Consider the following 14,697-nt stretch of genomic DNA (forward strand, 5'->3'; position numbering starts at 1 on the left):
ACAAGGTCCTGCAAGATCTGTCTTTCTGACATCTCTAGCCTTAACTCTTGTCCCCTCCCTTTTGCACACTATGCATTAGGTGCAATAAATATTTTCAGCACTTTTTATTTTTTTAACATTTTATTCATTTAATTATTTGACAGTGAGAGAGAGAGAGCACGAGCAGCGGGGAGCAGCTGGCAGAGGTAGAGAGAGAAGCAGGCTCCCTGCCAAGCAGGAAGCCTGAGATGGGGCTCAATTCCAGAACCCTGGGATCATGACCTGAGTCCAAGGCAGACGCTGAACCAACTGAGCCATCCAGGCACCCCTCAGCACTTTTTTTTTTTTTTAAGATTTTATTTATTTATTTGACAGACAGAGATCACAAGTAGACAGAGAGGCAGGCAGAGAGAGAGGAAGAAGCAGGCTCCATGCTGAGCAGAGAGCCCCATGTGGGGCTTGATCTCAGGACTCTGGGATCATGACCTGAGCCGAAGGCAGAGGCTTTAACCCACCGAGCCACCCACACTTTTTAAATACAGTGTATATTATTACCATTAAGGCTCACTCCTCCCTTTCCTCTTCTAATATGAAAGTGCCTATTGACTGCCTCCATTCTTTAATAAATGTATTAATATCCTCTCCTAAAAGCATTCTTCCTTGATTATTAAAACTATTTTGCTCTGTGTTCAAAGATTCATATATTTTCCCTCATAACTTTAATTACATTTTATTATCATTTTTTAATGTCCATTTTTCCTATGAATTATAAAAAGCGAAAGGGATACTATCTTTTCTCCATTATATCCCAATAGCTACTTCAGTTACTGAAATCTAAAATACATTGTACTGCAGCCTCCAAGGCTTCTTTCTCCAGGCAGCTTTTTCTCAGTAGAGCCTGGAAACCCCTTGCATCAGAATCAAATAAGATACTTGTCAAAACTCAGAATCTCTGACCTCACTGTCTTCCAAATCAAACTCTCTGAAAAGCACCCTCAAATCTGAATTAAAAAAAAAAAAATCTTTGGGTGATCATCATTACATACTCCAGTATTAGACCAAAAAAAAAAAAAAAAAAGAGAGAGAGAGAGAGAGAAGATTAATTTTCTGACCTTAATTTATGAGTTATAGGAAAAACAAATGGCTTCCATTTAGTTTGAAAAGAAATGATATCCTCAAAATGACCAGGATTCTGGAAACTTTTTGAAGAGTCATTTAAGGGTAAAATGAGGATTGCAGGGAATTCTTAAAGAATGAAACAGCATTACAAAGTGTAGACAGAAGAAAGATGAGAATACAAGGAAGTGAAAGAATGAGTCAGAGGAGAAGAAGTAAGAGTAAGAGCAACTGTAGAGCATTAGGAATATTTCATCCTAAGTGTTCTCTGTTTCACTTTCCCAATTTCAAATATATATATTATTAAAATTAAAATATTAACTATATTATATAGTACTACATAAATATAATATATACTTGTGTGTGTGTGTATGTATATAATCTCACTTCCTTGGAATTACATTTCTTTAGGTTAGTTCTTAGCTTACTTGAATTTAGGCACTTATAATTTATAAAGCTAAATGAGCTAATAATTCTTTACATCATATTTGCATTTTACTAGTAATCAATATTCATCCCAAATATATGTGCTGTGTAAGTTTTTCCAAAGGTCTACAAATCAAGGGCACTGGGAACAGAATCGTTTTTCATGGTCTTTCTTATTTCACACCACAGGCAGCAATCTTCTGTGCCTACACATAAGACTGACCTTGCATAGAGGAAACAAAATTAAGTGACTTTTCAGGAAGGCACTATTTCCCAAACAACATAGCTTCTAAAGATCAGTATTTAACAAGTGCCCACTAATTTCCTGAGGTCATTTCACTAAGTTCCATATTTTAACATGGCATAATCACTAAATAACAGTTTTATTCTTCTCTGTCTTCATGAAAACAGGGTAAGAGGAGATGAACACTGAATTTTCTAAAGGGAGATACAGCATTATACTTGAAGCTTGAGTAATATGCTACTGTGTTCAATCAGTTCCCAGAACATCAAATGAGACCGAAGTAGGTGGCGGGGGTTGGCGGGCAGAGCTCTTTCCACAGTGGTGACTGGAGCACAGAGGGAAAACCAAACTGACTCATGCTTTGAGCCACATGATGAATACCTGAGGTGAGAACCTCTGCATGGTATTTATTTTCCATCCTTCATGACAATCTTAAAAATTTTCCAGTTCATGTTCTCCTCAGGACATTCGCAGGTACTGAAATTACTGCAATAGGAAGTTTTCACTATTCTCAAGAAACAAATCTTTAACTACAGAGAATACTGGCCAGTTATTAATATGAGCATATTAATGTAATCAGAATAACTCAAAAAGAAATCTAAAAGTGAGAAATAAAATGATTGGATTTACATGACCTTTCCTTTGAATAATCATAGGGAAATGTTTGTGAGAGTGTCTGTACATAATTCTCACACCTATTCAAATTCGCAAGTATAGAAAGATAATTTTAAACTCTTCTCTGAATTCTTCAAAGTTTTAAAAGCTTTATGTATTCCTGTATCGTTTGTTTGTTTATATTTGCAATTATACAGGTTTTATAAAATGTAGGCCAAAATTTTGACCTGCATTTTCTAGCAAAGCATCCTTACATTTAAGTTACTTTTTATCAAAATTACTAAACACACCTACCCTCTATCTATCTAACTACTATCCACCTTTCTTTCTACACATACACACACATACACACAAGCATACAAGCATCTTGAATTCCCAGCACCAAATGTATTTTGTTGTAACGTTTTGATGTTTGAACTTTCAGTTTTTTTATGTAAGATGTTTTTCATTCTTCAAACTTGTGATTGCATTTTAACTGATTAGAAACTTGCTCTAAAATATTCATTTCCAAATTTTATATATTTTAACTATATTTTAAAAATCACCTTCAAAGTCTATTCCATATTACAATTTATGTAATCAATCCCTTTATATTAGAAAATTTTATTCTTCTTGGTTTCTATATACCTTGTAATAATATATGTATATAGATATTTATATTTATATATACACATACACAGACACACAAACATACATATATATATATATATATATATATATATATATATATGTAAATTTGGGGACAGGTTTTCAATCATTTTCTTAGAATAATTCATTGGAAGCTGTTTGACACATATGCTAAATTGTCCCTTAAAATGTAACTTCAGTTTTTATCCCCAGGAGCATTGTATATTTCCTTCTAGGCACTGGAAATTAGTCAAAAATATATGCACACAAATCTTGCTACATTGCTGAAATTTTGTCTTTCTGTAAAATCACTATTTTAATTTTTGTATCTTTATACACCGGTGATATAAACCATCTCATTTTTCTCTTTATTTCTATTATTTATGTGAAATACACAGTAAAAATCTACACCATTATCTACTCAGCAGTCTCCAGATATTCACTCTAATTCCTTGTTGCCTTTGAGTGTAATTATTTCCTAAACCTAATTTTTCTATTTTATGTAAACTAATCTTTGGCTCTTTCCCCCTCCTTTGGTTGACCTTTAAAATGTCCTTTTCTCCTGGAAACTGCATTGATATTAAATAAGTAACTAATAACTCTATGTCTTCTGCTAATTCTATTATTTATGATTTCATGCAGGGCAGGAGTTGTGAGAGAATACAGTTAGAAATGCCATTATCTGAAAATACTTATAGATAAACACTGATCATTATTGATGTTAGCATAATCCTCTCTAATGGTATAGATTCAGATATTTACAGAAATGTCAAACACTTGTCAGGGAGGGGAACACACAGCAACCAAAGAAGTTAGATTTCAGGGAAGGTCAATACAACTCTCAGAATATATGTCTTCATCTAAAAAAACAAGTCTATTAATGATGTTTAGACATGGCAAAGGATTTAGGATCCAAATGGGTTGGTAATTCTAAATTACAGTATGGAAGCAATCATGTAACTTATCTTTTCCCATGTTATTTTGGTAAAGGTATGCACCGGGCAAAAAAATACCAGGATTTACAAATGGACTCAGTATAGAATTAGGAATCCAAGTACTAGATTGTGGTAGCCAAGAATAGGTATTGTTCTCTTTCCTTTATTAAAAGAAGTAGCTAAACTATCCCAGAATTTATTGGGCAACAGTGGAGGTCTGACACACCTTCACTTAGTCTAGGTGATGGTTCTGGCTATGGCAAATCAGAATTTCACATTAATTTTTATTATAATCATATGGGTGAGAAGTCTCAAAATTATAGTATTACTTGCGCTTAGATCCAGTGAAGATTTATTGGTCGATATAAGAGTTATTCTGAGGTTATTTCTAGAAATAGGAACTTCCTTTCCAAATTAGATAGACTGAGACTCCAACTGAATTCATAAAGATGAATTCAGTACCATTTAAACAGATAAACTTAGGGGAAGAGGAGGAAAAGGGAGAGAGAGAGAGGGAGGCAAACCATAAGAGACTCTTACTGATCGAGAACAAACTGAGGGTTGCTGGAGGGGAGCTGGGCTAAGTGGGTGATGGGTATTAAAGAGTGCACTTGTAATGAGCAGCGAGTGTTGCATTTAAGGGATGAATCACTAAATTCTACTCCCGAAACCAACATTACACTATATGTTAACTAACTAGAATTTAAAACTTGAAACAAACAAAAAAATACCATTCAGGTAACATATATTTAAATAATACACATATTTTTAAAAAACTACATTTCAGACTAAGAGTAGAATTAAGAAAGGTGGTTCACCAAAAGTAAAGCCTGAGTTTCCCAGAAGGTGGTGTTCTTGAGTGGTCTGGAATACAAATAGGAAGAGGATTGATCTTTGTTCACTGGATTTGACAGCTCTTAAGTAAGACCTAAGTGCATTGTCCCAGTAGACTGTGCACATGAGAGATGGTGAAAACATACGGATCATAAATGCACATGTCTTTTATAGGGAAATTAAAAAGAATGTTAGGGCTGGGAGTAGATGATAACAAGGTGAGAAAGAATCAAGGAGAGTGTTACCTGTCTCTGAATGCGGCTATACTAGTGAGGAATCACTTTTATTAGCTCATCTCTACTTGTTTCTCCTCTACTCAACTGTCTTCCATCATTTCCCTTGCCCCCATGCCCTGTAGTGAAAACTCCAATCCGAAATCCACCCAACTGTGTAGTTATTTTTGTGCAAAACCAGGGATGACAGTTATTGTGGAAAATAATACATATAATGTAGAGAAGTGGAATTCTAAGATGATGCTTATACTAGTCAGGATTCTCTAGAGAAACTGAACCTAAAGGATGTGTGTGTGTGTGTGTGTGTAGGGAGAGAGAAAGAAAAAAAAGTATAAAGAACTGGCTTATGTGATTTTAAAAGCAGACAAATCCTAAAACCTGCAACGGACAATCTCAAAAACCAGAAAAGCTGATGGTATAGTTACAGTCCAAAGGCCAACAGGCTGAAGACATAGGAACAACTAATGTTTTGAGTCTGAAGGCAAAACAAAACAACGCCCCCCCCCCCAGTATCCAATTCAAGCATTATGTGCAAGGAAGGCTAATCTGTAAACAAAATGAATGTCAAACTCAGTAAGAACAAAACTATCCCTCTTTCATGACAGAAGCAGTCCAATATACTCAAACTGTTACCAGGTAGCTGGCTGATCACTCTAAAGAATGGTGCGGTCTGGAGGATTCAGTGTTGATCTTGGCTCCTGGCAGATCGGGCACTCAGCAGTGGTTATATCCACACTGAGTTTGGTGAGTAGAAGTTAAACCCATGCATGACCTTCCACAATGGACACTTTGTCAGCTTACTGACTGATGATGGTTAGGAAACAAGGCTGACTGATTTCCATAAAAGGCATCACTATTGACTTAATTGTTAAAATTATCCTCTTTAAGTCACCCTTTGGTGAACATATACACAGGACACAATTATCTTTATATTTCTTGCCATTTCAGAGGTCTGCTAACATTCCTCTTTCTCAAATTTCTTTGTCAACAATTTTCTAGTCATGTTCCTACCAAGTCCCTGACAATCCAGCCAAACCATTGGCCATAGTGGATGAATCAGTGTGTAACTAAATTATTATTTGAGATAATAAATAAATGTAATTCTAACATCTTAGTTTTAATACTAAAGTCACTTTATTTTATAATTTTTATTTTTAAATTTATTTTTTAAAATATTTTATTTATTTATTTGAGATAGAGACAGAGATAGCAAGAGAGCATGAGCAGGGAGGAGAGGGACAAGCAGGCTCCCTGCTCAGCAGGGAGTTGATGTGGGGCTTGATCCCAGCATGCTGGGATCATGACTCAAATCTAAGACAGAAGCTTAACTGACTGAGCCACCCAGGTGCCTCTAACATACATCTATAACAAGATATATGTTAGCTGGTGTGCCTGGGTGGCTCAGTGGTTAAGGCCTCTGCCTTCAGCTCAGGTCATGATCCCAGGGTCCTGGGATTGATCCTCAATCGGGCTCTCTGCTCAGCTGGGAGCCTGCTTCCTCCTCCTCTCTCTCTCTGCCTGCCTCTCTGCCTGCTTGTTATCTGTCTGTCAAATAAAAAAAAAATCTTAAAAAAGAATAAGATGTATGTTAGCTATCATTTGGATGATCAATTGAGGGCAGATTTTATTTTTTACATTAATTCCTAACATACATCATTTTATGTCTTCATTGTACAACTGTTTTAAAAACATCAGGTATTATTACTTTATATTTATCACTATTAAATTCTGTCTATAAAGTTTTTCTTTATACCAAAATATTGCCAAGGTCTTTATAAATAAGATTAGATTCACTTTCCTAATGTAACAATTGTCTTCTACAGCCTTGATAATCATCTATGAATTCAATAAGAAAGTTTTCTAAGCCATCATCCTAGATGCCAATGCCATTATAGTACAAGATGAACACACTGGTCAGGTCCAAGCCCTGTGTGACTTTGCCACATTCCATTCAAATCTTACTTCTGATTCTCAAAAATGTATTAATCATTAGTCAATCACTGGATTGATGAGACTCCTGCACTTACTTCAACTCTGTCTATGAGAAGCCCCAGGATCCTTAAACTTTCACATCCATGGTCCCTTCTACATCTGTTTCTTTCAAAAACAAATATCACATCTGTTGTGAACGAATCTGTTGAATTTGCATTCCAAATACAGCATATCTGAATTTATGATCATGCATGGTGGTCTATATCCAGAATTCTGAACCTCTTAATTACAAGTCAAGCTGAAATATAGATACAATTGGATATAATTGGAAGGTGTTTCCTATTTTCTTCCTTTGTGTTTTATAGGTGTCACTAAGTTATAGAATCTATCAAGATCAATTATGTTCTCATCCATGAACTAGATTTCAGCAAACTTTTGCTATTGCTATGGTTTATAAATTATATACATAATTTAAAACAATTTTATGTTCTATCTATATGTAACAATTGAATACATCTACTATTTGTGCTGTTTTAGATTTAATTTGCAATATCCATGCTTTTCATTTTTCATTATTTCCTTCTAATTTGGACTCTTCATTTCATGGTATCCTTTGTCTTTATTTACATACATTTGTATACTTTAAACTGTTCAAATTAATTTTAGATCTTTTTCTTTCAAAGTTTTATTTTTATGTCATTAATGTTTTATTTTACCGATTTTCATCTTTCACCTTCCATAATTTTAAATCATCTCTAATTTGTAATTAAAAAACTATCATTTTTTTAAACTTTTACTTTTCCTCCTTCCTTTTAATTGTTTAAATGACTGCCCTCAATTATTTTTAAAAACTTTTAAGAAAACATATTTAGGCACTTTACACATAATCACTACATGATTTTTTTGGGGGGGGTCTACAAGTTTTTACATTTTCCAGACTTTGGGAGTCTTTCTATTTAATATTGGAGTAAAAGCTGAATATTTTTATGTAAACTGAAAAAAAAAATCTGAATTCCATACAGCAGTCCACAGGACTCCATAGTTCCAAGTACATCTGAGGATGCCAGAGGAGTATTTATATCACAGTCTATAAATACACATTACATTCTATGAATCCATCTGGGCTGTTGTATTAGTTAAACACACATACCCAAATAGGCCTTTCCATATTTTCGTAATTCCAGTTTGCAACTACTCAAATGGTACTACTTAACTAAGGGGATCTTTCCTTTTAGTCATCAAAACACAACTCAGATCAGCATTGCCATTTAATAAAACTTTATTGTTACTGTTTGCTACTTTATCAAAATACATATTTAAACCCATACAACTGATTTCTTCCAAATGTATGAAATTGGTTTAATTATAATAAAGCTAAATTTTAGGATAACAAAGTAGTTAAAAATATAATGAACTGTGTCTCTATATTTTACCTGTTTTAGTATCTTGTTCTGTCACTTACTAATTCAGAGATCATATTTAAGTATCCAATTTTTCAGTGCCAGAATTTATTTTTTTATTTCAGCTTTATTGGGCTATAGTTGACAAATAAAATTTTAAGATATTTAAAGTATACATCATGGTGGTTTGATAAACGTTTCCATTGTGAAAGCATTCCCCTCATCTACTTAATTAATGTATCTTTTTTTCTATTCTCTTATCAAATTTCAGTTGTACAGTACAGTCACTGTGGTCACCATGTTTTACACAGACTTCCTTCATTTTAGAGCTGAAAGTTTTCTCCCTTTCACCAACCTTTCCCTATTTCCCCTTCTGGTGGCAATTATTTTTTTACCCTGTGTCTATGATTTTTTGTTGTTAGGTTCCACTTATAAATAATGCCATGCAGTATTAGTCTTTTTCTGTCTGGCTTATTCCACTTGGCATAATGACTTCAAGGTCCCTCTGTGTTTTTACAAATAGTGGGATTTCTTTCTTTCTTGAGGTGGAATAATATTCCATTGCATATATACATACCAATTTTTTTTTATCCATTCATCTCTTGATGGACACATGGATTATTTCCAAATTCTGGCTATTGTGAATAATGCTGCAAGAGCATACATCTCTTGGATATCTTGTTTTCATTTCCTTTGGCTATACACCCAGAAGTGAGAGTGCTAAAATGTATGGCAATTCTATTTTTAGTTTTTTGAGAAACCTGCATAGCTTTCCAATTGGCTGTACAACTTTACATTCCCACCAACAGTGCACAGGGTTTTCTTTCCTCCACATCCTCACCAATTTCTGTTATCTCCTGTCTTTTTGAAAAGATCCATTCTAACAAGTATGAGCTGATATCTCATTGTGGTTTTGGCTCGTATTTTCTGATGATTAATTATGCTGTGATCTTTTCATGTAAGTACTGGCCGTCTTCTGGACAGTTTTCTTTGGGAAAATGTCTATTCAGTTCCTCTGCTCACTTTTATTGGATTATTATTTATTATCATTATTTTTGCTCTTAAGTTGTGAAAACTCCTTATGTTCCTAATATTTTGGATATTAGCCCTTTATCAGAAACACGACTTACAAACATTTTCTCCCACCCAAAAATCGCCTTTTCATTCTGTTGATGGTTTTTGTTTTTGTGCAGAAGCTTCTTAGTTTGATGTAGTCCCAGTTGTTTAGTTTTGCTTTACCTTTGCTTTTGGTGTCAAATCTAAAAAAATTATTCCAAAGACCTATGTCAAGGAGCTTATCACCTATGTCTTCTTCCTAGGAGTTTTATGATTTTAAGTTGTGCCACAGCTTCTATATGTATAACACTAGGGAAGAGGATGCCATTTACTTCTTATAATGGTTGTGAGAACTGCATTAGCTAATACCCGCAGCTCACTTAAAAGGGCACCTGACACAAAATAAACACGCAGGCATTGCTAGCAAAGACTGTGTGCTGTCACTGTATGAGAAGGAAAAAGTGGACAATGTCATTTTAATTTACACTTTGACAAAAGAAAGTAGGATTTTTAGTTAGTTTCATTACATAAAAATATGGCATATTTAGCTTCAAACTAAATTGGAATGAAAACTAACTATGAAAAGGGGTTTGTACTAGCAAATAACTGAAAGACTGAAGCAAAAAACTGTGGCAATGCTAAGTAAATAAAATTTCCCCTTATAGTGTTGGATAGACAGTGAGTATACACTGTTAATATTTTTCACAGATTCAAATTGTGGAAAATATTATTTAGTTGATAGGACTGATTTTCCTGCGTTGTAAAACTTACCCTACAGACAAAGATATTGTGCACAGAATTTCTAATAGTCACTTGGTTTTGGCCTCATTACTGCCAGTGTAGAGGTGAAGGAAGGGAAACAGACAGAACCAGTTTTGTTCAATTATGTGTTTATAAGGACATTAAATCAAATGAAGAAACTAAGAATATCAATAATGAATTCAGTTGCTCATGGTTTAATTTCCGTGAAATCTATGTCTATCATAACATCTTCAGTTGTTCTAAAATTCAGTGTGATAACCAAGCAAATATAAGGATTTCTGAGGATTATCTGTTTGTTCAAGATGAGATATCTATATCTGGTGCATGTGCTGCCTTTGATTTTGTAAGTAACAAGGTGAATACTGTTCAATACTGATTTTGGAAAACGTAAAACTTGTACACTTCTGTAGCCATTGGGTACAAGATATTTTCTGGGTAATATCAACTTCCTTAGACCAACTATATACTCCCAGATGTGCTGAGATAGTATCCAAGTTAAGGATGCAACCGTGTATTTTAAAATTAAGAGGTGTTTGACATAGATGAGCTAAACAGCTAAAACAAAACTCGAACTATTATTTACAAAATTGCACATTGTTTGCTTCCTTAAAATTGTTGGGGGGAAGTGGTGTATTTAAAATAAGGCATGAATACTAAGTTGTATGCGTTATTTGACAGCCTCAGTTCTAAGTGTTTTCAAGTTCAGCTAAGATAATCATCAATGAGGAAAAAGTTTCCTTAAAAAACTAAATTCAAAAGCAATACTGATACTCATTCAGTTATATGTGATACTCACTAATTCTCTTAAAATTATTAGGCTATTCACTTAGGTTGACTTAAGCAGGGAAAAGCTTTCTAGCCATCAGATCTCTTTCTGTGTGGTATAAGACTATAGAATTAGAGCCACTTTCAGAGACTTGAAATTAATCTCAGTTCTATTTTTCACAGGGAGATAAATCGTGAGTTCATCACAAAGTGGATCAGAACATGAATATGTGAGGCTACCCAAAAGGGAGAGGATGGTGTCCAGCTAATGGTGCAACAGTACAATCAGTAGTAGATAATGTCCTGGGAGATGTGGGGCAGTGACTGACCTCCATAGCCCCAATTAGAGGAGATAGTTGGGTTCCATCAAGAACTGCTGCCCCCTCTAAATAGAAAAGTTCCCCTATAGCCAAAACATGTAACAATGTCAAACCCTGGCCTAGACTCAACGCCTGTAGATCTTGTTAACATTTCACCAGGTTAAGCTTCAGAACACCCAAGAAAATACTTGATTTGCATTGGCATTTCCTCAGTTCATGACGGGCTTAGGTTTCTGTACCTAGACACTACAGAAATTATTATACTCAAATACCCGGGGTCAAAAATAATTATTTGGAATCTTAAAACCTTTTCACATATTGTCTGATGACACATCAAGGCCCTGCTTTCTCTGACAAGAACAAGCAAAACACATTACCATCATTGATCATCTCAATATGTATTCTTATCCATTTATTTCTCAAGGCATTGAAATTGGTCCAACATTTTAAAGATGATAGTGTTCTGAACCTATGTATGTAGGAAGAACTTCAATTAAAATATATCTCTTCTTATTCATTTACTAAAAATAAACAATTTGCATATTATGCAAGCCCTTAGAGAAAGATTTAAGTATATATTTAAGGCAGGCACCTTAATACATTTAAAAATTGGGCTTCATTGTATAGACAGTGAATATTCACTGATGGATGATAAGTAGAAGTTATGCTTTAGAAAGTTTGCACTAACTCCAATGAGGAAGCTGAATTAAAAGAAGAAACTGCAGCAAAAATTAAATCTTTAGGTACTAGTTCTAATTCAGGTCCTATGAATTCTAGTTTTTAATCAGAATTCTAGTTTTAATTCTCTTCCTATGGAATTTATTCTGAAGATTATTGTTGAGTTCTTAGTAGCAAAAAGAAGTTCACTTCTTCAGTTTTATCCTATTTGATAATAGCATAGCATTTGTTTTCCATGTGATTTTTTCTTCTCCCAATATTCATTTGATCGTAGCTATTTTATGTTTCATTTTTTAGTTCTTTTTAATCTACACTACCAAGTTGTTCTATATCTTTGCCAGCACTTGATGTATTTATTTTTTAATTAGTAGGCTTTTTTTTCTTTTCTTTTCTTTTTTTTAAAGATTTTATTTATTTATTTGACAGACAGAAATCACAACTAGGTGGAGAGGCAGGCAGAGAGAGAGGAGGAAGCAGGCTCCCACTGAGCAAAGAACCTGATGTGGGGCTCGATCCCAGGACCCTGGGATCATGACCTGAGCCGAAGGCAGAGGCTTTAACCCACTGAGCCACCCAGGTGCCCCAGTAGGCTTTGTTTTTTAGAGAAGTTTTTTTTTTTTTAATTTTTTATTTTTTATAAACATATAGTTTTATCCCCAGGGGTACAGGTCTGTGAATCACCAGGTTTACACACTTCACAAAACTCACCAAAGCACATACCCTCCCCAATGTCCATAATCCCACCCCCTTCTCCCAAACCCCCTCCCCCCAGCAACCCTCAGTTTGTTTTGTGAGATTAAGAGTCACTTATGGTTTGTCTCCCTCCCAATCCCATCTTGTTTCATTTATTCTTCTCCTACCCACTTAAGCCCCCATGTTGCATCACCACTTCCTCATATCAGGAAGATCATATGATAGTTGTTTTTCTCCGCTTGACTTATTTCGCTAAGCATGATACGCTCTAGTTCCATCCATGTTGTCTCAAATGGCAAGATATCATTTCTTTTGATGGCTGCATAGTATTCCATTGTGTATATATACCACATCTTCTTGATCCATTCATCTGTTGATGGACATCTAGGTTCTTTCCATAGTTTGGCTATTGTGGACATTGCTGCTATAAACATTCGGGTGCACGTGCCCCTTTGGATCACTACGTTTGTATCTTTAGGGTAAATACCCAATAGTGCAATTGCTGGGTCATAGGGCAGTTCTATTTTCAACATTTTTAGGAACCTATGAGATATCACCTCACACCAGTCAGAATGGCTAAAATAAACAAGTCAGGAAATAGCAGATGCTGGCGAGGATGCGGAGAAAGGGGAACCCTCCTACACTGTTGGTGGGAATGCAAGCTGGAGAAGTTTTGATTTACAAAAATATTGAGTGGGAAGTACAAAGTTTCTCCTACTATTAACAACTTGGATTAATGTGATGCATTTCTTATAACTCTCAATAAGCCAATATTTGATATATTATTATTAATTAAGTCCATAGTTTACATTAAGTGTCATTTTTTAAGTTGTATATTCTATAGATTTTGACAAACACAAAATGATCTGCATCTATCATTACATATCAGTCAGAAGAGTTTCACTGCCCTAAAAATCCCTGGGTTCCATTTACTCCTCCATTCCTCCCCACTAACTTCTAGAAATCACTGATCTTTCACTGTTTCCATAGTTTTGCCCTTTCCAGAATGTCAGATAGTTGGAATCATGAAACATTGACCCCTTTCAGACTGGCTTCTTTCACTTATAATATGCATTATAGTTTCCTATATGTCTCCTTTATGACTTAATTCTTTTATGATTTAATTCAGATACAGATTTCTATTTCTCAGTAATATTTTATTGTAGGATGTAACACAGTTTGTTCACCCATTCACTTACTGCAGTACACTTTGCTTCAAAGTTTTGGCAATTATGAATAAAGCTGTAAAAAAATCAACCCACTCTTTTCAATCATCAGGTTTTCACGTTCCTCAGGGTTCCAAATTGGTTTCATCTCTTTTTCAATTACTTATTTTCCTTTGATGAAATCATACATTGAATCACATTAGCACATGACAAACATGCCAATGATTTTAAAACATGTATTGTTTTTTTAACCTTTCCTCAAGTTTTGTATTCCTGAAGTTTTGCCACCTAGGAGTCCTACAGATACAACAAAATTAATCTATTCAAACCAAAACTCATCTTTTAGCTGAATGGGTTCTTCAGTCCTTATTTTTCAGATCTACTAGATAATCACCATTTCCCTAGTCACTGAGGAGTCACCCAGGAGAAAACTAGATACTTTTTGACTTTCTCCATCCCCATCCCATTCCCATATTATTACATTTTTCTTCAATGATTTTATTTCACACCTTTCTGTTCACCGTTATAACATCAGACATAAAATTTCATAATCTTTTATTGAAGGACTTAACATCTTTCAGGCTTTGTTTCTTAACTCTATTAATCCAAATTTAATATGCCGCCAGATCTATCTTCTTAAAATGAACATGTATTCAAGTTGTCAGAGCAAAGGCGATATTGTTGTGATGCCTTGCTTGAAAAAAGGCAAACCTTCAAATTGTTTTTGTTTTTTAACTATAAGGGCCTTTATTATCAGACCTAACAACTTTTCAGACTTAACTCCCACAAATAAACAGCAAATTTCTATAAATCTATGAGGCCTAATTCTTCCTACTTTTATTTTTGCATTTGTTCAATTTTCTTTCCCCTACTGAAACATCTTTCTCACTGTGTCTCCCAGTAAAATCTTACTCCT

This window comes from Mustela putorius, unplaced genomic scaffold, assembly GCF_011764305.1.
Source record: "Mustela putorius furo isolate JIRA1106 unplaced genomic scaffold, ASM1176430v1.1 tig00000585_pilon_pilon_pilon, whole genome shotgun sequence".
In the NCBI taxonomy this organism is placed as follows: domain Eukaryota; kingdom Metazoa; phylum Chordata; class Mammalia; order Carnivora; family Mustelidae; genus Mustela; species Mustela putorius.